At 47.1% G+C, this 26689-nt stretch overlaps 1 long non-coding RNA gene across 1 annotated transcript in view; it reads left to right on the plus strand.

Annotated features, from left to right (window-relative positions):
* The window catches only part of LOC309548432, a 161010-nt gene extending 134775 nt beyond the window's left edge, over positions 1-26235 (plus strand). The window contains exon 2 of the long non-coding RNA XR_014224990.1: positions 26169-26235. This is a non-coding gene — a long non-coding RNA (uncharacterized lncRNA). The remainder of the gene's footprint in view (positions 1-26168) is intronic.
* The last annotated feature ends 454 nt before the right edge of the window (positions 26236-26689 follow it).

Consider the following 26689-nt stretch of genomic DNA (forward strand, 5'->3'; position numbering starts at 1 on the left):
GACACCACCATCTCTGAACTAGCCGTCAAGGATCTGCTACCCCCTTAATACCGCAAGTTCCAGGATGTCTGCGACAAGAAAAACGCAGACAAGCTGCCACCACACCGACCCTACGACTGCCCTATAGAACTGTTGCCCGGGGCCGAAATACCATTTGGCAGTATCTACCCCCTCTCGGAGCCTGAACTCAAGGCCTTGAAAGAGTACTTGGACGAGGACCTAAGGAAGGGGTTCATCCAGCCCTCTACCTCCCCCGCGGGAGCCCCCTTTTCCTTCGTAGAGAAGAAAGACTCCTCCCTGCGTCCCTGCATTGATAACAGGAAGCTTAACGACATAACCGTAAAGAACCGGTACCCACTCCCACTGATTTCAGAACTCCTCGAGAGACTCCGGGCAGCGAAGATTTTCACTAAACTCGACCTTCAAGGGGCCTACAACCTCGTCCGAATCTGCCATGGGGATGAATGGAAGACTGCCTTTTGGACACCTGATGGTCACTTCGAGTACCTAGTCATGCCTTTCGGACTCTGCAATGCTCCCGCCACCTTCCAGCACTTTATTAACGACGTCCTCAGGGACATGCTCGATCTGTTTGTAGTTGTTTACCTGGACGACATCTTGGATCTTCTCTGAAGACCTCGAGCAGCACCGCGAACACGTCCGCAGGGTACTGCAGAGACTCCGACAGAACTCTCTCTATATCAAGCTAGAGAAATGTGAGTTTGAGCGAACCACCACTCAGTTCCTCGGATACATCATCTCCCCAGAGGGCCTAAGTATGGACCCGGGGAAGGTCCAAGCCGTGATGAACTGGCCCATTCCGAGAAACGAGAAGGAGATACAAAGATTCATTGGCTTTGTTAACTTCTATCGGAAGTTTATCTGGAACTTCTCCAAGGTCATAGCACCAATCACCCAACTCACCAAGAAAGCAGACCCCTTCTTCTGGACACCCGAGGCACAGGAGGCCTTCACCAAGTTGAAACTCCTCTTCACTTCTGCTCCAATCCTAATCCACCCGAACCCTGAGCTGCCATTTACAGTCAAAGTGGATGCATCTGACTCCGCGGTGGGGGCTGTTCTGTCACAACGGTCAGGGGAGAAGATGCTACTACACCCGTGCGCATATTTCTCCCGCCAGATGTCCCCCTCCGAGAAGAATTATGACATCGGGAACAAGGAACTACTGGCGATCAAGGATGCCTTCTCTGAGTGGAGACACCTGCTGGAGGGAGCCACCAACCCCATAATCGTACTAACTGACCACAAGAACCTCGAGTTCATCCTCAGCGCTAAGAGACTCTCAGCCAGACAGGCCAGATGGAGCCTATTCTTTTCCCGCTTCAACTTTCTCATTACCTATCGCCCCGGATCAAAGAACGGTAAGGCTGGCGCCCTCTCCAGAATGTTTTCAGAGCCCTCGCAGTGTAACAAGGGCCAAAACAACATCCTACCCGAGAGAAGGGTCATAGGGGCCACCTACTCTAAAGAACTCCTGGGCACAATCAAAGAAGGATACGAAAATGACCCCTTCCTCGCCCACCCCACAAGGAATGTCAGCCTTACGTTTAAGAACGGTCATTGGTTTCATCAGGACCTACAGTTATATGTACCAGAAATCGCACGGCTCGAAGTACTCAGACTCAACCATGACTCCAAGCTGGCCGGTCATCTAGGCACAAGAAAGACCCAGGAGCTTCTCTCCCGCTCCTTCTGGTGGCCAACATACAAGGAGGACATCAAGAGGTACATCTTTTCGTGCACGGTCTGTGCCCGCAATAAGACTCTTCGTTCCTCTCCCGTGGGTCTGTTACAACCTTTCCCCATTCCCTCCCGCCCCTGGGGCTCGATCTCCATGGACTTTGTGGTAGACCTTCCTCCTTCAAAAGGGATGAACACCATCCTGGTCGTAGTCGACCGCCTTACAAAGATGGCCCATTTCATCCCCTACAAAGGCCTACCCACCACCAAACAGACGGCTGATCTTATTCTCAGAGAGGTCTTCAGGCTGAATGGGATCCCTGACGACGGGGTCTCCGACCAAGGCGTACAATTTGCCTCTAAGTTCTGGAAGAACTTCTGCTTGGCGCTCGGGGTTAAGGTGAACCTGTCCTCTGCCTTCCACCCTCAGTCAAACGGGCAGACGGAGAGAACTATTCAGATCCTAGAGCAGTACCTACGCTGTTTAAGCTCCCACCTGCAGGATGAATGGCTTGACCATCTCTCCACGGCCGAGTTCGCCTACAACCAGTGCTGTATTTTGGCCTAGGCCAACAAGGCCCAGGCCTAGGACGGCACTTTGCAGGGGGGCAGCAAAATAGCGGCTTCCGCCTCCATCTGAGACTGTATTGGCCCCTGGTTGCTAGAGCCGCCTGGCGTCTAGCAACCAGTGGCGTCACGGCCGTGACTCCCTGGCCCTGCCCATAATTCAAAGTGGGGGAGGTTTTAACTTCCTCCTCCTCCATGCCTAGAGCTCACCCCCCTCTCCCTGTCTCTCCCACCCCCTCTTCCTCTCTCCCCCACTCCCTTCTTCCTCTTGTTCCCACCCCCCTCTCTCTCTCTCTCTCCCACCCCCCTCTCTTTCCCACCACCCCCATCTCCATCTCTCTCCCACCCTCCTCTCTCTCTCACCCATCCCCTCTCTCTTTCCTACTCTCCCTCTCTTTCTCTCACCCCCTCTCTCTCCATTCCCCCCTCTCTCTCACCCACCCCCCTCTCTCACCCCCTCCCTCTCTCTCTCATCCCTCTCTCTCACCCCTTTCTCTCATCCCCCCCTCTCTCTCTCTCTCCCTCACCACCTTCTCTCTCTCTCTCTCCCACCCGCTTTCTCTCATCTCCCCCTCACCCATCCCCCACTCTCTTACCCCCTCTCACCCCCCCTCTCGTGAGATCTCAGGGGTCCTTGCTGGGACTTGGAGGGAGTCACATCCGTTAAACAGGAAGGGGTGGGGCACATTTACAAAGGAGGAGGGGGTGCCCAATTTTAGTCACAAAACCAAAATACACCACTGCCTACAACAATGCTGAGCACAGCTCAACCAAGCACAGCCCCTTCTTTGCTAACACAGGCTCGCACCCAGTGTTCATTCCCCACCTACCTGTCGCCTCCACCCTCCCAGCAGTGGCAGAACGCCTAACAACCCTACAGGAGGCACAAAAGAACATTATATACAACCTCCAGCTCGCCCAGTGGCGCTTTAAACAGGGAGAAGACAGATGCCGCAAACCCACCCGGGCTTCCATGTGGGAGACAAGGTGTGGCTGTCCACCAGGAACCTCAGATTGAAGATCCCCTCCAAGAAGTTGGCCCAAAAATACATGGGTCTGTTCCGGATCTCCTCTCAAATTAATGAGGTCACGTTCCGGCTCGATCTTCCGGACTCCATTAGGGTGCACCCTGTCTTCCATTGCTCCCTCCTCAAGCCATACGTGGAGAACACCTTCACAGGCCACCACTCGCCCCCTCCACCACCCGTGAGGGTACAGGGTGAAGAAGAATACACTGTTGCAAACATCCTCGACTCCAGGATCCACCGGGGCAGACTACAATATCTAATTGGGTGGGAGGGCTACCCTCCCGAGGATAACTCCTGGGAACCAGAAGAAAACATCCACGCCCCCAGACTGGTAAAAGAGTTCCATCAAAGGCACCCCGGTAAGCCTGCCCCTGCGGTGCCCGGAGGTCACCTTGGAAGGGGGGGGGGGGGAGTACTGTCGGGATTCGAACCCGTGACAGCCAAATCCCAGGCGGTAGCCCTGCTTACTAGGCTACCGTCCTCTCTGGACATTCTTCCCTGAAGCCTATTATTTCAACCTTAGTCTTGCCAAGCCTTGCTCATCACCCTTCATTCCCCACACCTGGTACTTCCCTATATAAGACCAGCCCCTTGCAATCAAGCTTGCTGATTATTGAGCACCTGAGCCTTGATCAAGCTTCTCCTCATCTGCTGCTATTATCTACTACCACAAATCCACTGCTGACCAGGAATTGACTACCGACTACTCTTCTGCTTTGTCCCTACCTACTGAACTGCTACCTCCGTTGCCAATCTGGATTGTCTGACCACGCTTACTGCTGCCTGCCCCGACCTTTGGCTCATCTGACTTCTCTCTGGTTGTCCCTTGTCTGCTTCTCCACCTCCGGACCGAACCTGCACTCTGCCTGGCTGGGTGATCCTGGGGACTGCGACCTGGTGTTAGCTTGCAGCGCAGTCTATCCCCACCATCAGGGGCTCTAGTGCAAACCAGCTAGCACTTAGTTTCCGCACCTCAGGTGAACCCGTGTCCTCATCAGAGTACTACCTGGTGTCCATGCGGTATCCAGAACTGCTACCACCATAGCCAACCCGGATTGTCTGACCACGCCTCTGCCAGACTTCCTGCACCTACTACCAGCCTGCGGTCCTTGCCACTGGGCTCCACTTCTACCTCCGGCCAGCAGTCCTCTGACTCAGGTGAGCCTGTAGGATTGTTACACAGATGTTGATTGCCACTATAAAAGAATCTGCCTGGTCTGATTTGGAGTAGATAGCCAGAGTGGCCTGCACGGCCATGTCAAGCAGGCCACACTTGCAGGTCTACTGTACACACAGTCTAGGTCAGGGTTTTGCCCCTAGGCATCCTCGTAGAAGCAGGAATATTAGGCTGGATGTCTGGTAGGCTAAGAGAAGTATAATTCCCCACAATAATGTATTGATTGTGGTGGCAGAGCTCCTCCCTATACTTCATATCCAGTCACCATCTTGGACACGCCCCTGATGATGTAATATTTTTAATGTGACATCTGAACAGCCCCAGGAAATGCAAGCAAATGTTAAAAAATATACAGTACATTGAAGATGCTGAATGTCAGGAACTTGGTGTAAAATACTCACATAGTACTGATTATAAAGTTTTTTGCCATAGCCAAGATAGAAACTATATATGGTACTTGTTCACAATCATTCAGCCGACACTACACAAAGCTACCAAGACCCAGTCAAGATTAGATACACTCTGTGTGTCCATTAGGTAGGTATAAACTGCGCTAACCAAAAAATGCTCTTATTGGTGTGCATCTTACTCCAAAATATTGTGCATATTACTAAAGTGCAATTTAAAGTGCTCTAGTGTTGGTAAGTGTTGTAATTGCTCACATACATCAAATCTTATTACCATACATTGAATTGAATTAACAATGTATCAATGTGCAAAATTTGCAAAAACAAAATCCAATAAACTCCAATCAATCGTGCATATATCAAGTGCAATATAAATAGGTGCAAGTTATTGCAATATAAAAAACATACAATAAAAAATTCTAGAAAAAAACTATATAAAAAAAAGTCCGTATTAGTGCTGAGAAAGGAGAAAGTGCAAATAGTGCTGAAGTCTTATAGGTGCAAAATAATGCTGATAGGTGATATCTGCGTCCCTCCACTTCACCGCAAAGTGCTGGTGTGCCAGAAGTACAGTGGTGAGAGGTTTCTTTTGGACAAGGGGAATAGTTTTAATTGTTAAACTGTGCTAATCCTCCACTCCAGTAGGCTTATCAACACTAATAGACATGTCCTTGCAGTCTCCTTTATGGGGCCGGTACTGAACTTTAAAGGCCCAGATACACAGACATGGTAATAAATGAAGATAAATTGTATATATTATAAAATCTCAGTACAAACATTATTAAAACAAAATTTGTCTAGTGTAGTATTATGGCAACCACAAGAGAATAAGAAATGGGCAATTTGGGACTTTATGTGAGAACTGGCGAGCACTGCTCAATGTCTCCATCCCTGTGAATAGTCAATTGAAAAGCAAGATGGGATAAATGAAGGTGTGTGAAAAACAGCCGGTCCCTAGTTTGAAATACTTACCCACCAGTCTGCTAACAAACCAAAATAAACCTGTCTAACAATATAAGTTAAAAGCAGGAGTTTAGTTAACACATATTTGCAAATGCATGCGGAAGCTGCAAGGCCAACGACAAGGCATCCTGCGTTTCTTGCAGAACCTAACACTAAATAACACTACTCAACCTGAGTGTCCAAGTGTCTTGACAAAGGGAAGTACATGCTTGCTAATAGATGGATGGGAAACAGATGGGATTGGAGACCGCCCAATCCTCCCCCACCTGCTCCAATCCATGACTGGCAATGAAAAACGCATGGCTGTATAAAAAAAACCATGGGGTGCAAACTAAATGTGATCAGCTGGGAGACACACACCTCCATCCCTTTAGTAAAGATGTTATAGGTAGAGTTGAGCGGACACCTGGATGTCCGTGTTCGGCGGGTTCGGGCCGAACTTTAAAAAAAAGTCCGGGTTCGTGTCCCGGACTTTTGCCGAACTTTTCCCGGACACCGAACCCCATTGAAGTCAATGGGACCAGAACTTTCAGGCACTAAAATGGCTCTAAAACACCAATGGAAAGGGCTAGAGTGCTGCAAATGGCAGCAAAACGTAGTTAAGAGCATGGCAAGTGCTCTGCAAACAAATGTGGATAGGGAAATAACTTAAAACAACAAAAAAAAAAAAAACAGAAAAATAAAACAATGTTCTTCATCTGTGAAGGACGAGGCCCATATGGAGTAGGAGGGAGGTTGAGGTGGTGGTGGATGTGGCAGTGTCATAGGCGTGCGCACAGGGTGTGCCGGGTGTACCTGGGCACACCCTAATCACCTAGGGCACATAGCATTATCGCTCTGTTTGCCAGTGAGGAGATGGGAAAGATCTCCCTCGGACCTGCTCTGCTCTATTTCTCTTTGCCAGCAGGGAGAGTAATGTATCGGGGCCATGTACATGTAGGAAAACACATGCATGTGTATTTAAACTTTGGGGTGCACACCCTAATGCAATAGGCTGCGCACACCTATGGGCGGTGTAGGTGGAAGCGGCGGTGGAGGAGGACCAGGGCCGGATTAAGAGCATCATGGGCTTGGTGCTGAGGATTTTGAAGGGCCTTAAGGGCCGTGCCTTGGCATGCACCCAGAGGAGGAAGGGTGCAGCCATGCATGCCTAATTCAACATGGGATGCTGTCTCTGAAGCCCATAAACACATCCATGCATCGGCAACTGTCCCTCCTTGTCCGCCCTTCGTGCTGTGTGGGGAGGTTCTGAGGGAGCTGCCTGGGGAAGCGAGCATAGAAGCCAGACTTCTGTGTTTACAAGTGACAGAAGAGCGGTAACAGTGAATATGGCCAACCCGGGGCCTATATAAAGGTAGGGGCCTGGAGCTGCAGCTCCAATAGCCCCTACGTTAATCTGGCCCTGAGGAGGACGAGGTAGCCAACACTGCTTCTTTTCAGAAATTTTAAATGAGGGTACATCCCAAAAGAGTGAGAAAGAGCAAAAATAGAACAATGGCTGGGTAAGGTCGGTATCCATCGCTATTCTGCACAAGGTATGGAAAAGTCCTGTGGGATCCATGCCTGGTTCATTTTAATGAACGTGAGCTTGTCCACATTGTCTCTGGACAGGCGGCTGCGCTTGTCTGTGATAACGCCCCCAGCCGTGCTAAATACCCGTTCAGATAATACACTGGCTGCAGGGCACGCCAGCACCTCCAAGGCGTAAAGGGCAAGCTCAGGCCATGTGCCCAACTTGGAGACCCAGAAGTTGAAGGGGGCAGACCCCTCATTCAGTACATCTAGGCGTGTGCACACATACTGCTCCACCATGTTCGTGAAATGCTGCCTCCTGCTAAGACATTCCATATGAGCTGCTGGTGCTGCTGTTTGTTGTGGCGTGCTGACAAAGCTTTTCCACATTTCGGCCATGCTAACCCTGCCTTCTGAGGTGCTGGCGGTGCCCTGGTTGCGTTGGCGACCTCTTCCTCCTCCTCCTCCTAATCTGCCTTGTGCTTCCACTGTGGTCCCGCTGTCAGGTGGGAATGCCAGCAGCATCGCGTCTACCAGCGTGCGCTTGTACTCGCGCATCTTGCGATCGCGCTCCAGTGAGTGAATTAAGGACGGTACGTTGTCCTTGTAACGGGGATCCAGCAGCGTGGCCACCCAGTATGAAAGCACAAGTTAAAATGTGGGCAACTCGGCGGTCGTTGGGGAGACACTGCAGCATGTAATCGCTCATGTGTGCCAGGCTGCCCAGAGGCAACGAAAGGCTGTCCTCTGTGGGAGGTGTATCGTCCGTGTCCTCTGTATCCCCCCAGCCACGCACCAGTGATGGCCATGAGCTGGCCTGGGTGCCACCCTGCTGTGAACATGGTTCCATCTCCTCCTCCAGCTCCTCCTCCTCATCCTCCAGAACTGTGCCCCTGCTGGACAATTGTGTCCCTGGCGTTTGTGTGTGCAGGAACCCACCCTTGGAGCCCCTTGCGAATGACTGCCCTGAAAGCCTTGGAAATGTTACCTCTTCATCCTCCTCCTCATCCTGTGCCACATCCTCTTCCATCATCGCCCAAATTGTTTTTTGAAGGAGGCATAGAAGTGGGATAGTTAAGCTGATAACGGCGTCATCGGCACTGGCCATGTTGGTGGAGTACTCAAAACAGCGCAACAAGGCACACAGGTCTCGCATGGAGGCCCAGTTATTGGTGGTGAAGTGGTGCTGTTCTGCAGAGCGACTCACGCGTGCGTGCTGCAGCTGAAACTCAACTATGGCCTGCTGCTGCTCGCACAGTCTTTCCAGCATGTGCAAGGTGGAGTTCCACCTTGTGGTCACGTCACATATGAGGCGGTGAGCGGGAAGGCCGAAGTTACGCTGCATCGCTGACAGGCGAGCAGCAGCAGGGTGAGAACGCTGAAAGTGCGCACAGACGGCCCGCACTTTCTGCAGCAGCTCTGACATATTGGGGTAGTTTTTAAGGAACCTCTGCACCACCAAATTCAGCACATGCGCCAGGCAAGGGATGTGCGTCAAACCGGCTAGGCCCAGAGCTGCTATGAGATTTCGCCCGTTATCGCACACCACCAGGCTGGGCTTGAGGCTCGCTGGCAGCAACCACTCATTTGTCTGCTGTTCCATGCTCCTCCACAACTCCTGCGCGGTGTGTGGTTTTTCCCCCAAACAGGCAAGTTTTAAAACTGTCTGCTGTCGTTTACCCCTGGCCGTGCTGAAGTTGGTGGTGAAGGTGTTACGCTGTCCGGATGAGGAGGCGGTAGAGGATGAGGAAGCGGAGTAGGAGGAGTTAGGAACAGGAGGCAAACTGAAGCGCCCTGCAATCCTCGGTGGTGGAAGGACATGCGCCAAATTGCTATCCGCCTCAGGCCCATCCGCCACTGCATTTACCCAGTGTGCCGTTAGGGAGATATAACGCCCCTGACCGTGCTTACTGGTCCACGTATCGGTAGTTAGGTGGACCTTGCCACACATGGCGTTGCGCAGTGCACACCTGATTTTTTCCCCCACTTGGTTGTGCAGGGAAGGGATGGCTTGCCTGGAAAAGTAGTGGCGGCAGGGCACGACGTACTGTGGGACAGCCACCGACATAAGGTTTTTAAAACTGTGCGTCTCCACCAGACGGAATGACAGCATTTCAAAGGCCAAGAATTTTGAAATGCTGGCATTCAGGGCCAGGGATCGCGGGTGGGTAGGGGGGTACTTCCTTTTCCTCTCAAGTGTTTGGGAGATGGAAAGCTGAACGCTTCCACGGGACATTGTGGAGATGGTTGGTGACCCAGGTGGTGGTGTTGCTGACAGATCCTCTGTTTGCGGGGTGGCAGATGCCGGTATCACTACAGATGTGGCTGGAGCGGCCGAGACTGCAGCAGAAGAGGAAGCAGGATGAGCCAGAGACGTTTCTTGGTTTTGAAGGTGTCTACTCCACTGCAGCTCGTGCTTTGCACTTAGATGCCTGATCATGCAGGTTGTGCTCAGGTTGAGAAGGTTTATGCCTCGCTTCAGGCTCTGATTGCACAGGGTGCAAACCACTCGTGTCCTGTCATCAGCACATTTTCTAAAGAACTTCCACGCTAGAGAACTCCTTTGAGCTGACTTTGGTGCGCTCGTTCCCTTGCTGCGTTGGGCAGTAGCAGGCGTAGTGTCTAGGGCACGGCCGCTCCGCTTCTGCACCCTGCTCCCTCTTCTGCTGTGCTGGTGGCTCTGTGCGACCACCGCCTCTTCCTCCAAACTACTCAGGTCATCTGCATGACGTTCATTCCATGTGGGGTCGAGGACCTCATCGTCCTCCACATCATCTTCCACCCAGTCTTCACCCCTGCCCTCCTTGTCGGTCTCCACAATTCTGAACGCCGCAGCAGTTGGCACCTGCGTTTCGTCATAATCGGAGACGTGCTGCGATGGTCCTTGCATGTACTCATCTTGAGAAATAAGTGGTTGGGCATCGCTGCACTCAATCTCTTCCACTTCTGGGGCAGGGCTAGGTGGATGGCCCTGGGAAACCCTGCTGACAGAGTCCTCAAAAAGAAGAAGAGACTGCTGTATGACTTGGGGCTCAGACTGCTTGCCTGATTTGCAAGGGGGTGAGGTGAAAGACGGTTGGACATCAGCTGCAGGTGCCAACTCTGACCTTTCTGCAGTAGACTGGGTGGGAGACAATGTGAAGGAACTGGAGGCACTGTCAGCAGCAAACCAATCTACTATCGCCTCTCTGTGTTCTGGCCTCATCACTTCTGGAGGCGTATGATGCCCTACCAAATACTGATGCAGGTTCTGTCGCCTACTAACACTTGAGGAAGGTGTTTCACTTGTGCGTGTAGCTGGCACAGATCGACCATGTCCTCTCCTTGCAACAGGAGCTCTACCAGCAGCACCACGGCCCCTATTTGACGGTCTCCTCATATTTCTGTAATTTAAGATCTTGCCCTAGAAAGGTGTTTATTGAATAGCAGAACAAAACAACAACAGTATCGCACGGGTGTATCTCACAGTCAAATATGCAAACTATGCCGCAATTTAATGTTTTTTACCCCAAAAGGGTGTATATTGAATAGCAGAATAGGATAAAAAACAGTGTATCTCACACGTACAAACACAGACTAGGCCCCGATTAAAATTTTTTGTACCCTAAAGGCAGGATGAGGAAGAGGAGTAGGAGGAGTTGGGAACAGGAGGCAAACTGAAGCGCCCTGCAATCCTTGGCGGGGGAAGGAGGTGCGCCAAACAAATTTAAAAGGTGTATCTCACACGTACCGATACAGACTATGCCGTAATTTAATTTTTTACACTCAAACAGGGTGTATATTGAATAGCAGAATAGGACAAATTTTACAAAACGGTGTATCTCACACGTACAAACACAAACTAGGCCCCGATTACAATTTTTTCTACCCTAAAGGCAGGATGAGGAGTAGGAGGAGTTCGGAACAGGCAGGAGGCAGACTGAAGCACCCTCAAATCCTTGGCAGTATGAGATGCGCCCAAAAAATTGGAAAGGTATATCTCACACGTACCGACACAGACTATCACGCAATTTAATTGTTTATACCCAAAGGTTTTTATTGAATAGCGGAATAGAAAATATGATCAAAAAAAGTGTATGTATCTCACACGTACAGAACCACACTAGGCCCCAATTACTATTGTTTGTACCCCTAAAAGGCTGGATGAGGAGTAGGAGGAGTTTGGAACAGGCAACACCCTCAAATCTTCAGAAGTATGAGATGAACCCCAAAATTTGGAAAGGTGGATCTCACACGTACCAACACAGACTATCCTGCAATTTGATTGATACCCAAAGGTTTTTATTGAATAGCGGAATAGAAAATATGATCAAAAAAAGTGTATGTATCTCACACGTACAAAGCCACACTAGGCCCCAATTACTATTGTTTGTACCCCTAAAAGGCTGGATGAGGAGTAGGAGGAGTTTGGAACAGGCAGCATCCTCAAATCTTCAGAAGTATGAGATGAACCCCAAAAACTCGGAAAGGTGGATCTCACACGTACCAACACAGACTATCCCGCAATTTAATTGATACCCAAAGGTTTTTATTGAATAGCGGAATAGAAAATATGATCAAAAAAAGTGTATGTATGTATCTCACACATACAAAACCACACTAGGCCCCAATTACTATTGTTTGTACCCCTAAAAGGCTGGATGAGGAGTAGGAGGAGTTTGGAACAGGCAGCACCCTCAAATCTTCAGAAGTATGAGATGAACCCCAAAAACTTGAAAGGTGGATCTCACACGTACCAACACAGACTATCCCGCAATTTAATTGATACCCAAAGGTTTTTATTGAATAGCGGAATAGAAAATATGATCAAAAAAAGTGTATGTATCTCACATGTACAAAACCACACTAGGCCCCAATTACTATTGTTTGTACCCCTAAAAGGCTGGATGAGGAGTAGGAGTTTGGAACAGGCAGCACCCTCAAATCTTCAGAAGTATGAGATGAACCCCAAAAACTTGGAAAGGTGGATCTCACACGTACCAACACAGACTATCCCGCAATTTAATTGATACCCAAAGGTTTTTATTGAATAGCGGAATAGAAAATATGATCAAAAAAAGTGTATGTATCTCACACGTACAAAACCACACTAGGCCCCAATTACTATTGTTTGTACCCCTAAAAGGCTGGATGAGGAGTAGGAGGAGTTTGGAACAGGCAGCACCCTCAAATCTTCAGAAGTATGAGATGAACCCCAAAAACCCCAAATATCATTCAGCTCTGCTGCAGGCCACAATTTAATTTTTTTTTAACCCAAGGCTGTATATTGAATAGTGGAATAGAAAAAAGTGTATGATTTTTGAAACCACTCAATAATAGCACATGTGAACTGAACACTGAACACAGCAGTGTATGATCAGAGTCAGCAAAGCACAGCTGAAAGAAAAACGCTGCACACAGTGACTGATAGAAAAATACTTTTCTCCCTCCTCCTCAGTGGGCAAAAAAAATTGTGTTCACTGCACCCCACACACAGCAAAATCGATGTGGACCACTGACACCTGCCTATCTCCAGCCTCTCCCTAAATGGATTGATAAGATTGTAGATCGGTCACTGCAAACCCCTCCCACACAGCAAAATCGACCGTAGAAAACTGACCCTAAAAATCAGCAGCAGCCTCTCCCTAAAATGATTGATAAGATCGTAGATCGGTCACTGCAAACCCCTCCCACACAGCAAAATCGATCGTAGAAAACTGACCCTAAAAATCATCAGCAGCCTCTCCCTAAAAGGATTGATAAGATCGTAGATCGGTCACTGCAAACCCCTCCCACACAGCAAAATCGATCGTAGAAAACTGACCCTAAAAATCAGCAGCAGCCTCACCCTAAAAGGATTGATAAGATTGTAGATCGGTCACTGCAAACCCCTCCCACACAGCAAAATCGATCGTAGAAAACTGACCCTAAAAATCAGCAGCAGCCTCGCCCTAAAATGCCTACAACTCGCCCTGCCTAACACTCAGACCTGTCCCTTAATTCTATGCGGACACAAATGAGTTTTGCCTGCCTGTCTGTCCCTAATCAGCAGCCAGCACGTATGTGTGCTCTGTCCCTGAACTAGTACACAACAGAATGACGCCGCAGCGGCGCTGGCTCGAACTTATAAAGACTTGGTCACATGCTTCAGATGGCCAATCACAGCTACTAATACATTTGTAGGCATGGCTGGGATGGCTTAAGGCACACCAGTTAAACGCTTGTTGATTGGCTGTTGAAAGCCCGCCATGAAAAGCGCGCCAATGCATGCAAAACCCGGAAATAAAATGACCGAACACTGATTCTTACCCGAATATACAGTAGTTTTCGGGTCCGTGTTCGGGTAACAAAAAAACAATTATTCGGTTCGAACACGAATAATACAGTCCGTGTTCGCTCAACCCTAGTTATAGGCAAATGGGGACTTTGAGTGAGACACCCGCCTGTAAAGCAAGCGCCTCCATCCCTAGTAAGATACAAGAAATGGGCAATTTGGGACTTTATGTGAGAACTGGCAAGCACTGCTCAGTGTCTCCATCCCTGTGAATAGTCAATTGAAAAGCAAGATGGGATAAATGAAGGTGTGTGAAAAACAGCCGGTCCCTAGTTTGAAATACTTACCCACCAGTCTACTAACAAACCAAAAAAAACCTGTCTAACAATATGTTAAAAGCAGGAGTTTATTTAACACATATTTGCAAATGCATGCGGAAGCTGCAAGGCTAACGACAAGGCATCCTGCGTTTCTTGCAGAACCTAACACTAAATAACACTACTCAACCTGAGTGTCCAAGTGTCTTCACAAAGGGAAGTACATGCTTGCTTTACAGGCGGGTGTCTCACTCAAAGTCCCCATTTGCCTATAACATCTTTACTAAAGGGATGGGGGTGTGTGTCTCCCAGCTGATCACATTTAGTTTGCACCCCATGTTTTTTTTATACAGCCATGCGTTTTTCATTGCCAGTCATGGATTGGAGCAGGTGGGGGAGGATTGGGCGGTCTCCAATCCCATCTGTTTCCCATCCATCTATTAGCAAGCATGTACTTCCCTTTGTGAAGACACTTGGACACTCAGGTTGAGTAGTGTTATTTAGTGTTAGGTTCTGCAAGAAACACAGGATGCCTTGTCATTGGCCCTGCAGCATCCGCATGCATTTGCAAATATGTGTTAACTAAACTCCTGCTTTTAACTTACATTGTTAGACAGGTTTATTTTGGTTTGTTAGCAGACTGGTGGGTAAGTATTTCAAACTAGGGACCGGCTGTTTTTCACACACCTTCATTTATCCCATCTTGCTTTTCAATTGACCACAAGAGAATAAAACTGCATGATATCAGGCATGATATTGTATATAAATACATTATCTCACAAAAGTGAGTACACCCCTCACATTTTTGTGAATATTTTATTATATCTTTTCATGTGACAACACTGAAGAAATTACACTTTGCTACAATGTAAAGTAGTGAGTGTACAGCTTGTATAACAGTGTAAATTTGCTGTCCCCTCAAAATAACTCAACACACAGCCATTAATGTCTAAACCGCTGGCAACAAAAATGAGTACACCCCTAAGTGGAAATGTTTAAATTGGAACCAAATTGTCAATATTTTGTGTAGCCACCATTATTTTCCAGCACCGCCTCAACCCTCTTGAGCATGGAGGTTAACAGAGCTTCACAGGTTGCCACTGGAGTCTTCTTCCACTCCTCCATGATGACATCACAGAGCTGATGGATGTTAAAGACCTTGCGCTCCTCCACCTTCTTTTTGAGGATGCCCCACAGATGCATAATAGGGTTTAGGTCTTGAGACATGCTTGGCCAGTCCATCACCTTTCCCCTCTGCTTCTTTAGCAAGCCAGTGGTCGTCTTGGAGGTTTAGATCAATTTTAATCATTTTCTACATTTTTAAAGGTGATGTTCCTATATACGTTCTCCACCATGTAAAGGGAAACTAAAGAAACATATGCAGCATTATATTTTGTTTCCTAATCCTCCCTGTTCCATAAAAAAATGTATAAAAGGGAATTGAAAGTTTCTGAGGTTTCCAGCAGTCACTCAAAGCCCTCTGCGCTATATGAAATCACTGCAACTCGTACATATGAAATAGCAAAGCTCCATATGCAAAGCTTTCCCAGTAATGCCAATAATAATCTGTGTTATCAACTGTAAATATATATTTACACACACATATTTAGACTTGTGTGATGATGGTGATGTGCCAGAGGAAGGCTTGTCACTATATTGCAAGCATAGTAGAGGCACATCACACCTTATGACAAGCACAAAACAGGCCATTACACCTTTTTGCAAACACAACATTGATAAATCACACCTTTATACAAGCATAACACTGGGACATCACACCATACCAGTGCTGGACTGTGGAAAAAAACAGCCCCAGTTCAAGTTTTATATCAATTCACAGGAATTGCCCCAGGACTTACATCAGCAAAGAGATTGCGCTCACAGGACTTGCCCCAGCACTTACCCCATCACTGAGATTGCACGCACAGGACTTGCCCCAGCACCCAGGACTAAGTTACCTTGGCAATTAGATTGCACTCACAGGACTTGCCTGAGGACTTCAAACAGCCTCCTGCATGCACCATGCAGAAGGAAAAAGATGCTGGATATGACATTTCCAGCAGCATCACATTGACCGAGAGTGTACTCCCTCACAGTTTTTCGGCCACATCTGCATCCCGCCACTACCAAATTATTTTTTTAGAAATTATTTTTATTAATTTTGCAAAAACAGAAGTACAAAAAATAGGGAAAAGAAAAGAAGAACAAACAAAGAAAAAGAAAACAATACAAAAACATAGAACTAGGAAGCACAACAATGAGACCCCCCCCCCCCAACTTCGTGCAGTGTCCAAGTTTAACCATGTCCATAGAGAGAAAAAAATGTGCGAAGGAGGATTCTCAGATAACATATAGCCTGGCTGTGTTTCTCTCCTTAACATCCAATCCAGCAACATTAAGCAGCCCCCCCCTCCTACCCCTCAACCCCTCATATCATCTACTTCAGTAAAAAGACAATAAACATTATAACACACAGTGCAAGACCACCGGCCACCCCCAGGAGGGCCACCATCCTCCCGACAGCGGCCGCAGCAACCTCAGAGAAGGGTGGAGGAGCTCCCATTCCAACTCTGCCAGACTTTCTGAAACTTCTTAACACACCCTCTATTCAGATACGTTGCTTTATAAAAGGGTAACATCTTGTTCACAAGAGATTTCCAGTACTCTATCGATGGCGCCTCAGCCTTCCTCCAATGCAGGAGAATAGCCTTGCATGCATAGAACAGAGTAAATGACAACAAGGTTCGTTGTACTCTCATGGGTGCCAGCTCCTCCACCAACCCCAGCATACACACTGACAAAGTTAGTGGCACCCTCAAAGTAGGGACCTCCTCAAAAGTTTCAACCACCCCCTGCCAGAATCGTTGTATCGACACACAGTTCCAAAAAACATGTCCGAAATCTGCTGGAGCATGCCGGCACCTCCAGCATTCCGCGGATCTTGAAGCATACATCCCAGCAACCCTGGCAGGTGTATAGTATACCTGATGTAAAATCTTGAATTGTATAAGTCGGTCCCTAGATGATACCAAACATTTAAAGGGCTGATCCCACATATCGTCGCAATCTTCACTTTGTAATTCCGGTACCAGAAAAACCCACCTCTCTCTACATTTAGTGAGTGCCTTGGGGTGGTTGGTAAACAATTCTTTATACACAATATATAGTGCCTTAGGCAACTGTTCGGAGGCCAGCAACCTCTCCAGGTCAGAAGCCTGCAGAGCCACCGAAGTGCCTCCAAATTGAGAGTAGAAGGCGTGCCGCAACTGCAGGTAACGGAAAAAATACCTGTTATAAAGTTGAAATTTGGATTTCCATTCAAACGTGAGCAGCCGCCCTCCCCCCACAATATCTTTCAGCTGTTTAACACCCTGTCACGCCCACACGCCGGGGTCTGGTACAGTGGAAAAGTGAGGGAGATTAGGATTAAACCATAGCGGTGCAGCAGGAGATAGACTGCCTCCCTCCAGCTGCATAAGGAGTTGAACCTGATCCCACACCTTTATCGTGACTTCCATGGTACTTGTGAGCCGAGCACATCCCCTAGGTCCCCTAAAGAGAAGATGATGTAGTCCCTTATATGAGCCCACCAACGCCGCTTCCAGCACATTAGCCGCGTCTCCATCCTCCCTAAGGAGCCATCTACAGGCATAGAGCATCTGACCTGCCAAAAAGTATTTGTGAAAGTCCTCCCTGACCCAAGGGTTCCTGAAGGACCCGGATTCCCAATCTGGGATGTGCCGAGGACCATAAGAAAGAATTTAAACAGCCCCTCTATTTACTTGAAGCAGGATCTAGGGACCCACACTGATGATACCTGTAGGAAATACAAAATAACAGGTAGCAATTTCATTTTGATGAGGTTGATCCGTCCTATTAATGATAAGGGGAGATGTTTCCTGGCTTCCAACCTCCTCTTAAATGCAGGTATCAGAGAAAGCAGGTTCAAGGCCAGGAAATCAAGAACCCTCGCAGAGATGACCACCCCCAGGTATGTGATTTGATCCACCCAAGGAATAGGGGTATTTGAGTATGCTAACGCCGTGGCCCCACTATCAATGGGTAGAATACTAGACTTTCCCCAATTAACCTAAGGCCTGAGTACTTAGAGAAGGTATTCAGAATTTCGAAAACCGCCTGCAAGGAAGGGCCTGGATCCTGCAAAAACAATAAAAGATCATCAGCATATAATGTTGTGCATTCCTTTATACTCCCCACTGCCAGGGCCTTAACAGCCTGAGACTTACGCAAAGCAATTGCGATCGGCTCCACGATTAAAGCAAACAAAAAGGGTGAAAGCGGACACCCCTGTCTAGTCCCCCTTCCCAATGACAAATGGTTCAGAGATCCCGAAGCCTATCTTCAGGGACGCTCTGGGGCACCTATAAAGCAAAGATATCCACGCCATGAAACAGGGACCGAAGCCCATATGACCCAGAACCATAGTCATATAGCCCCAGTCCACCAAGTCAAAGGCTTTTTCCATGTCAAGAGAGACAACCACTCTAGCCCCTGAGCCCTCATGCGCTAATTGCAAGTGAGTGAACAACCTTCTAAGATTAGTGTAAGTCAATTTTCCCGGAATAAACCCAGTCTGGTCAATATCTAATAACGATGAAACCACCATGAGAGTCTAGTAGCCAAAACGTTAGTAAGAATTTTTAGATCCACGTTGAGCAGGGCGATCGGCCCATAGGATGCACATTCTAACTAATCTTTGCCCGGCTTAGGGAGTAAAATGACATGAGCTTCCAATAAGCAGGTAGTACATTCTGTCAGAATATTTATACTGCTCTGATATAACAGTGTCTCCATTTATGTAAATAAGCAAAGATCTGTAAGGTAGGAGAATCTCAACTTATTTCCACAAATCAATATGTAACAAATTCTTTTTAATCGTTTAGATTCTTTTTAACAGCATATACCAATCTTAGTGAAAACAGTCTACAGTAGAGAATATATTAGAATATTTATTCACAAGACATGTATTCACAATAAATGATTAGACTTGAGGTAACACAAATAGATAACTTTACATAAAATACCAACTTAAAACGATAAATGCAATGTGATATTTAGCTTAATGATGAAAGTAAAAATAAAGCAAGATTACGTTTTCCCCAGGTATAGTATAAACCATAGATAAATGTTCTATATATTTGCTAGAGACAGGCTTAAAGGGACACACACTAGGTAAGTAAGACTGGTGACTTAGATTGTACAGTGACTGAGGGTGTAGTGTAGTACCTGAGTATCTGTGAGTACCTATTGCTACCTGAGTATCAGTGAGTACCTATTGCTACCTGAGTATCAGTGAGTACCTATTGCTACCTGAGTATCTGTGAGTACCTATTGCTACCTGAGTATCTGTGAGTACCTATTGCTACCTGAGTATCTGTGAGTGCCTATCGCTACCTGAGTATCTGTGAGTACCTATTGCTACCTGAGTATCTGTGAGTACCTATTGCTACCTGAGTATCTGTGAGTACCTATTGCTACCTGAGTGTCTGTGAGTACCTATTGCTACCTGAGTGTCTGTGAGTACCTATTGCTACCTGAGTGTCTGGGAGTACCTATTGCTACCTGAGTGTACTAGGAGTGTTGTGCGTCTGACCGGGCGGTGCGACTGTGTTGTGCGTCTGACTGGGCGGTGCGACTTAGTGTTGTGCGTCTGACCGGGCGGTGCGACTTAGTATTGTGCGTCTGACCGGGCGGTGCGACTTAGTGTTGTGCGTCTGACCGGGCGGTGCGACTTAGTGTTGTGCGTCTGACCGGGCGGTGCCACTGAGTGTTGTGCGTCTGACCGGGCTGTGCGACTGAGTGTTGTGCGTCTGACCGGGCTGTGTGACTTAGTGTTGTGCATCTGACCGGGCGGTGCAACTTAGTGTTGTGCGTCTGACCGGGCTGTGCAACTGAGTGTTGTGCGTCTGACTGGGCTGTGCGACTTAGTGTTGTGCGTCTGACCGGGCTGTGCGACTGAGTGTTGTGCGTCTGACCGGGCTGTGCGACTTAGTGTTGTGCGTCTGACCGGGCTGTGCGACTTAGTGTTGTGCGTCTGACCGGGCTGTGCGACTTAGTGTTGTGCGTCTGACCGGGCGGTGCGACTTAGTGTTGTGCGTCTGACTGGGCGGTGCCACTGAGGGTTGTGCGTCTGACCGGGCTGTGCGACTGAGTGTTGTGCATCTGACCGGGCTGTGCCACTGAGTGTTGTTGTACGTCTGACCAGGCTGTGCGGCTGAGTGTTGTTGTACGGCTGACCGGGCTGTGCGACTGAGTGTTGTGCGTCTGACCGGGCTGTGCGACTGAGTGTTGTGCGTCTGACCAGGCTGTGCGACAGAGTTGTGCGTCTGACCAGGCTGTGCGACAGAGTTGTGCGTCTGACCAGGCTGTGCGACAGAGTTGTGCGTCTGACCGGGCTGTGCGACAGAGTTGTGCGTCTGACCGGGCTGTGCGACAGAGTTGTGCGTCTGACCGGGATGTGCGACAGAGTTGTGCATCTGACCGGGCTGTGCGTCTCAGAGTTGTGCATCTGACCGGGCTGTGCGACTGAGAGTTGTGCGACTGACCGGGCTGTGCGACAGAGTGTTGTGCGGCTGACCGGGCTGTGAGACTGAGTGTTGTGCGACTGACCGGGCTGTGCGACAGAGTGTTGTGCAACTGAGTGTCAAGCGAGTGTAGCGGAATACCAGAGGGTGAGAAGGTAGAGTTAGGAAGTCAGGAATTAGCCACATAGGATAGACTTAAATCACTGAATCCCCATTAGATTAGATTAGTAGGTACAATGCCCGGCGGGTGTGGAGATGTGACTCGGTGTACATCTTGTGGTATGTATACGTTCCTCGATCATGAGATCGAGGGCGAATACAAATGCACAAAATGTAAGCACGTTGTTTCCCTGGAAGCTCAGGTCCTGAATCTAGGGAGGCAGCTGGCAACACTGAGACGTATGTCCATACTGAAGGAGAGCTGGGATCGTACCAGCCAGGTGCAGGCAGGGGTCTGCACAGAGGTGGGCGGAATGACGGAGGTGCAGGCAACAGAGCAGAGTAGACATGTGACAGTTAGGAAGGGTAGAGGGCAAAAAGGCAGGGGGGCTGATCCTGGGCTGGAGCACCCCAATAGATACGCCCCGTTGTGTGATGTTGGGGAAACCAGTCAGGGACCAGCATTGCTGGAGCAGAGCGACGCCCCTAGCTGCCAGGGGAAGAACTCCTCCAGTGAGGCTGGGAGAAAGGGAAAGGAAAGACAGGTGCTGGTGGTAGGGACTCAATTATTAGAAGGACAGACAGTGCAATCTGTGACAAAGACCGTGTGTGCCGAACAGTCTGTTGTTTGCCGGGCGCTCGGGTTCGGCACATCGCGGATCGGGTGGACAGATTACTGGGTGGGGCTGGGGAAGACCCAGCTGTCATGGTACACGTGGGTACCAATGACATAGGCAGAGGAAGATGGAGAGTCCTAAACGATTTCAAGGACTTAGGCGCTAAGTTGAGGACTAGGACCTCCAAGGTAGTATTTTCTGAAATACTACCTGTACCTCGAGCCACACCAGAGAGGCAGCGGGAGATTAGGGAAGTTAACGAGTGGCAGAGGAGCTGGTGTAGTAAGGAGGGTTTTGGGTTCCTGGAGAACTGGGCCGACTTCTCAGTCGGCCACCGGCTCTTTGGTAGAGACGGATTGCACCTAAATGGGGTGGGTGCAGCCGTACTGGGTGAGAGGATGGCCAAAAAGTTAGAGAGGGCTTTTAAACTAGGGAATGGGGGGAGGGTACAGATGTAGAATTAGCCAGTGGAAAGCAAGAAATGGGGGCATTAGCGGTGGGGTGACCGGAGCTCCTATACCCAGGGTGGGTATGGGGAAAAATCAAGAGAGCAGCCTAAAAACATCAAATGAGGGTAAATGTAACTGGTCAAAATTAAGAGGTTTGTATACCAATGCCAGAAGCCTGGCCAACAAGATGGGAGAGCTGGAGCTACTGATGTTTGAGGAGGACTTAGATTTTGTGGGGATAACTGAGACTTGGTTTGACAGCTCATGATTGGATGGCGACCATTCAGGGGTATTCCCTTTATCGCAGAGACAGAGAGGGTAAAAAAGGGGGAGGGGTATGTCTGTATATTAAGAACAGTATACAGGTAAATATGAGGGATGATCTTAATAATGGAGCTAAGGACGAGGCAGAATCCCTATGGGTAGAGCTTCAAAGAGAAGGCACGGTGGGGAAGGTAATATTGGGCGTATGCTATAGGCCCCCCAACCAGAGGGAGGAGGAGGAGGTGGACCTCATTTTACAGATAGGATTGGCAGCAAGGATAGGAAATGTCATTATAATGGGGGACTTTAATTACCCAGATATAGACTGGGCAGAAGGAACCGCACACTCAGCCAAGGCTCGGCAGTTCCTAAATGTTTTACAGGACAATTTCATGGGTCAGATGGTGAATGCACCGACAAGAAACAATGCAGTACTTGACCTACTGATTACCAACAATACAGACCTGATCACGGATATAGAAATACGGGAGAACTTAGGAAACAGTGACCATAGGTCAATAAGTTTCAGTATTAATTACAGTAATAGGAAGCAGAGGGGTAATATAAGGACGCTGAATTTCAAAAGAGCCAATTTCCCAAAACTGTGCTCGCTGCTAGAAAATATCAATTGGGATGGAACCCTGGGAACAAAGAACATGGAGGAAAAATGGGAGTGCTTCAAGAGCATACTTAACAAGGGGATTGACCAGTGCATACCAAAGGGAAATAAATTTAAAAGAGCAAAATTAAACCCTGGGTGGCTAAACTCCAACATAAAAATGCATATTAGTGCTAAAGAAAAGGCCTTCAAAAAATACAAGACTGAGGGGTCATTGGCAGCATTTAAGCATTATAAAGAGTGTAATAAGAAATGTAAAGACGAAATCAGGGCGGCTAAAATAGAACATGAGAGACATATAGCGGAGGAGAGTAAAAAGAACCCCAAGAAGTTCTTTAAGTATATAAACAGTAAGAAAGCGAGGCCAGATCACATTGGCCCCATAAAAGATGACAAAGGAAATATGGCCACTGAGGACAGAGAAAAGGCGGAAGTGTTAAATCATTTCTTCTCTTCAGTCTTCACAAAAGAATCGGGGGGCTACACGAACCTAGCTTGTAAGGCCGAACTAAATAACACACCTCAGGAAGTGCCGCCATGGCTAACAGAAGATAGACTTAGAACTAAACTAGAGAAACTTAACATAAATAAATCACCGGGACCGGATGTCTTGCACCCGAGGGTTCTTAAAAAGCTCAGCCAGGTGATTGCCAGACCATTATTCTTGATCTTTAAGGATAGTTTACAGACGGGTATGGTGCCAGCTGATTGGAAAAAAGCCAACGTGGTACCAATATTTAAAAAGGGGCCAAGGTATATCCCGGGGAACTATAGGCCGGTCAGCCTAACATCTGCAGTCTGCAAGATTTTGGAGGGGATGTTAAGGGACCACATACAAGACTTTAGTAATGAAAACAGTATAATAAGTAGTAATCAACATGGATTTATGAAAAATCGTTCTTGCCAAACCAATCTATTAACCATCTACGATGAAGTGAGCTGCCACCTAGATAAGGGAAAGCCTGTGGATGTGGTGTATCTGGACTTTGCAAAGGCTTTTGACACCGTTCCCCACAAACACTTACTGTACAAACTAAGGAAGGTAGGTATGGACAATAAGGTGAGTACCTGGTTAGAGAACTGGCTCCAGGGGAGAGTCCAGAGGGTGATGATAAAGTGGGGTCCCCCAGGGTTCGGGCCTGGGACCAATCCTGTTTAATTTATTCATAAATGATCTAGAGGAGGGGATATCTAGTACAATCTCAGTATTTGCAGATGACACTAAATTAGGCATGCCATTATCTTCTATGCAGGATGTAGAAACCTTACAAACAGACCTAAACAAAATAACGGGGTGGGCAACTACATGGCAGATGAGGTTTAATGTTGATAAATGTAAAGTAATGCACTTGGGGGCAATGCCAAGCCGCTGCAAGCAAAGCCAACAGAATACTGGGATGTATAAAAAAAGGGGATTCACTCCAGAAATAAAGAGATTATTCTTCCACTCTACAAGACTCTGGTCCGGCCACATCTGGAGTATGCTGTCCAGTTCTGGGCACCGGTCCTCAGGAAGGATGTTCTGGAACTGGAAAGAGTCCAGAGAAGGGCAACAAAAATAATTAGGGGAATGGAGGACATCAGCTATGAGGAAAGACTACAAGCACTGAACCTGTTCTCTCTGGAGAAGAGAAGATTGAGGGGGGATATGATATCAATGTACAAATACTGTACTGGCGACCCTAGCATAAGGAACAAACTATTCAGAGTAAGGGAATACAATCAGACACGTGGCCACTCACTAAAATTAGAGGAAAGGCGGTTTAACCTTAAAATGCGTAGGGGGTTCTTCACTGTGAGAGCGGTAAGGATGTGGAATTCTCTTCCACAAGCAGTCGTATCAGCAGGGAGCATTGATAGTTTCAAAAAACTGTTAGATGGACACCTTAGAGACCACAACATACAGGGGTATACAATGTACGGTTAAAAGCAAACACACACACACATCATAGGTTGAACAGGATGGACTGTTGTCTTTTTTCAACCTCACTAACTATGTAACTATGTAAATAAATTCAGACCACAATTGTCTGCCAATTGCGCAGACAACAGTCACTCCACTGCAGTTGAAGTGAGAATAGGCTATGCAAAATGGGAGACTAATACGCTAATATTGCTATGAATCTGATATTAATAAAAACATACAAAAACAAAAATCAGCTCTAGAGAAAAATCTACTATGGTTCATACGGCTGGGACTGTAATCTTGTTACCCTTTAGCATGAAATGTAAAACAAGATAAGGAAGGAAATAAATGATATTAAATAATAATCAAATAAACAGCAAGGTATATTTACCACATTTAGGATGGCTGCTTAAAATGGTCGTTACCAGAGTCCTTAAGATGGCTGCCTTCCCAAAATGGTGGCTGGTTAGGGAGGAGTTTCGTTTGGCGTCCTTCAAAGTTTCAGATAAATGATGGAGCAAAATGGAGTATGTATAGATGAGTATATGTATGGATGTAAATAGCGTGTGTGTTGTAAGTGTAATGAATGTTGTCGTAAGGTGTGTCACATCTCATCTGGAGTCCCTTTTTATATTGTGTTAAACAAAAGGCCAGTAAAATTACCATAAGTCAAACCAAGAAGGAGGAACTTTATCCCCATTGGTTGGGATTACTTATCAATTAACTGGTGAGGTCATTGGGCAACACCTCTAGTCATCCAGTATATTGGATATTAGAATTATATGATGATTTCTCCATTTAAGAATATCATAAAAACAACATAAAAATCTATCCATACTCTCATCTAATACACATGTCCATCTAATATCTCCATCATGTATCTAGGTAAGGATTGAACCTGGTAACACCATTTTAATAAGAATATATTATTAATACCATATATATTTTGGAAATGACTGATTTAACCAAAGACTTCACTTAGTAGCAGTAAGAGGGCAGTATCGTATTACTGTTAGATTCAGTATATAGAATACAACTGCAATATTTACCTACAAATAAACTTTGAACCCTTGTTGATACAGAGCTTATAATCCCAGACCTTCTAGACTGTTTGGCAAGATCAGACAAGTTTTAGGATAACTCTTACAACTTACAAGAGCTTATTTAAGCCTTTCTAAACATGAAATCATGAGTAGGGATGATCGAACTTTTGAAAAGTTCAGTTCGACCAGAAAACCCAAATTTCCCGAAAGTTTGGTTCGGATTCCCGGACCCCATTGAAATCAATGGGACCCAAACTTCGGGAATCAAAAAACACAATTTTATAGCTCTAAAACCTAATAAATACCCCTAAAAAGTGCATAGGGTTCTGGGTCATGCCCCAGGGACGATGAATCAGGCAAAAAAAAGTTCTTAAAAATTGTCGTTTTTGAAAGAGAGCCAATTATTGAAGAAATTATTGAAGAAAAAAAAATGAGATTTCTTTGGATTTAGTGTCTGGGGGTCTAAAAAGTGTACCTGTGAAGTTTCAGCTCTGTAGCATGTCCAGAACCAGAATTATAGCATGCCAAACCTTCAAAAATGACTTTTTTGCTTAACCGCACCTTTCTTTTGCTCCTAATCAACTGCACAGCCAATGTGTATGATGGGGACATAATGCAGTGCACTGGGAACAAGATTAGAGTTTTTTTTTTTAAAAAGGTGCTGTCTCTTTAAATGTGGATATAATTAACGGGTGTATTTTCACAATGGGGCTATTATTACCAAATGTTTTCAAGAAGTCAAAAGATGTATGTAGATGCACTTTATTTCATGTAAAATGGTGTTTGGTGCACTTTAACTTGAATTCTCACAAGAAACAGACATATATGCACGGATACATTGAGGGTTAGGGTTAGGGTTAGGGGTAGGGGCCACAATGTAGTGCACAGTAAACAAGATTAGAGATGTTTTGGATGAATACTGTTGTCTCTTGACTTTGAATAGAAGTAAAGGATGCTTATAAGTTGGGCCTTTTGGTGGTGCCGACGATGCCTTGACACCATAACCCTATGAAAGTGCTGGTCATGAAGGCAATAATTGCCTTTGTAAGGAAAAAAATTGCAATGATATGCATCTGTGAAACAGGTGCGCAAAAATTGTTGTTTGGGTGTTGGCGGAGCCATACCACTGTAAGCCCAAAGAGCTGGTGTTGAAGTAGGCGAA

Source organism: Pelophylax lessonae (assembly GCF_965119305.1).
Source record: "Pelophylax lessonae genome assembly, chromosome: 1".
Classification (NCBI taxonomy): Eukaryota; Metazoa; Chordata; class Amphibia; order Anura; family Ranidae; genus Pelophylax; species Pelophylax lessonae.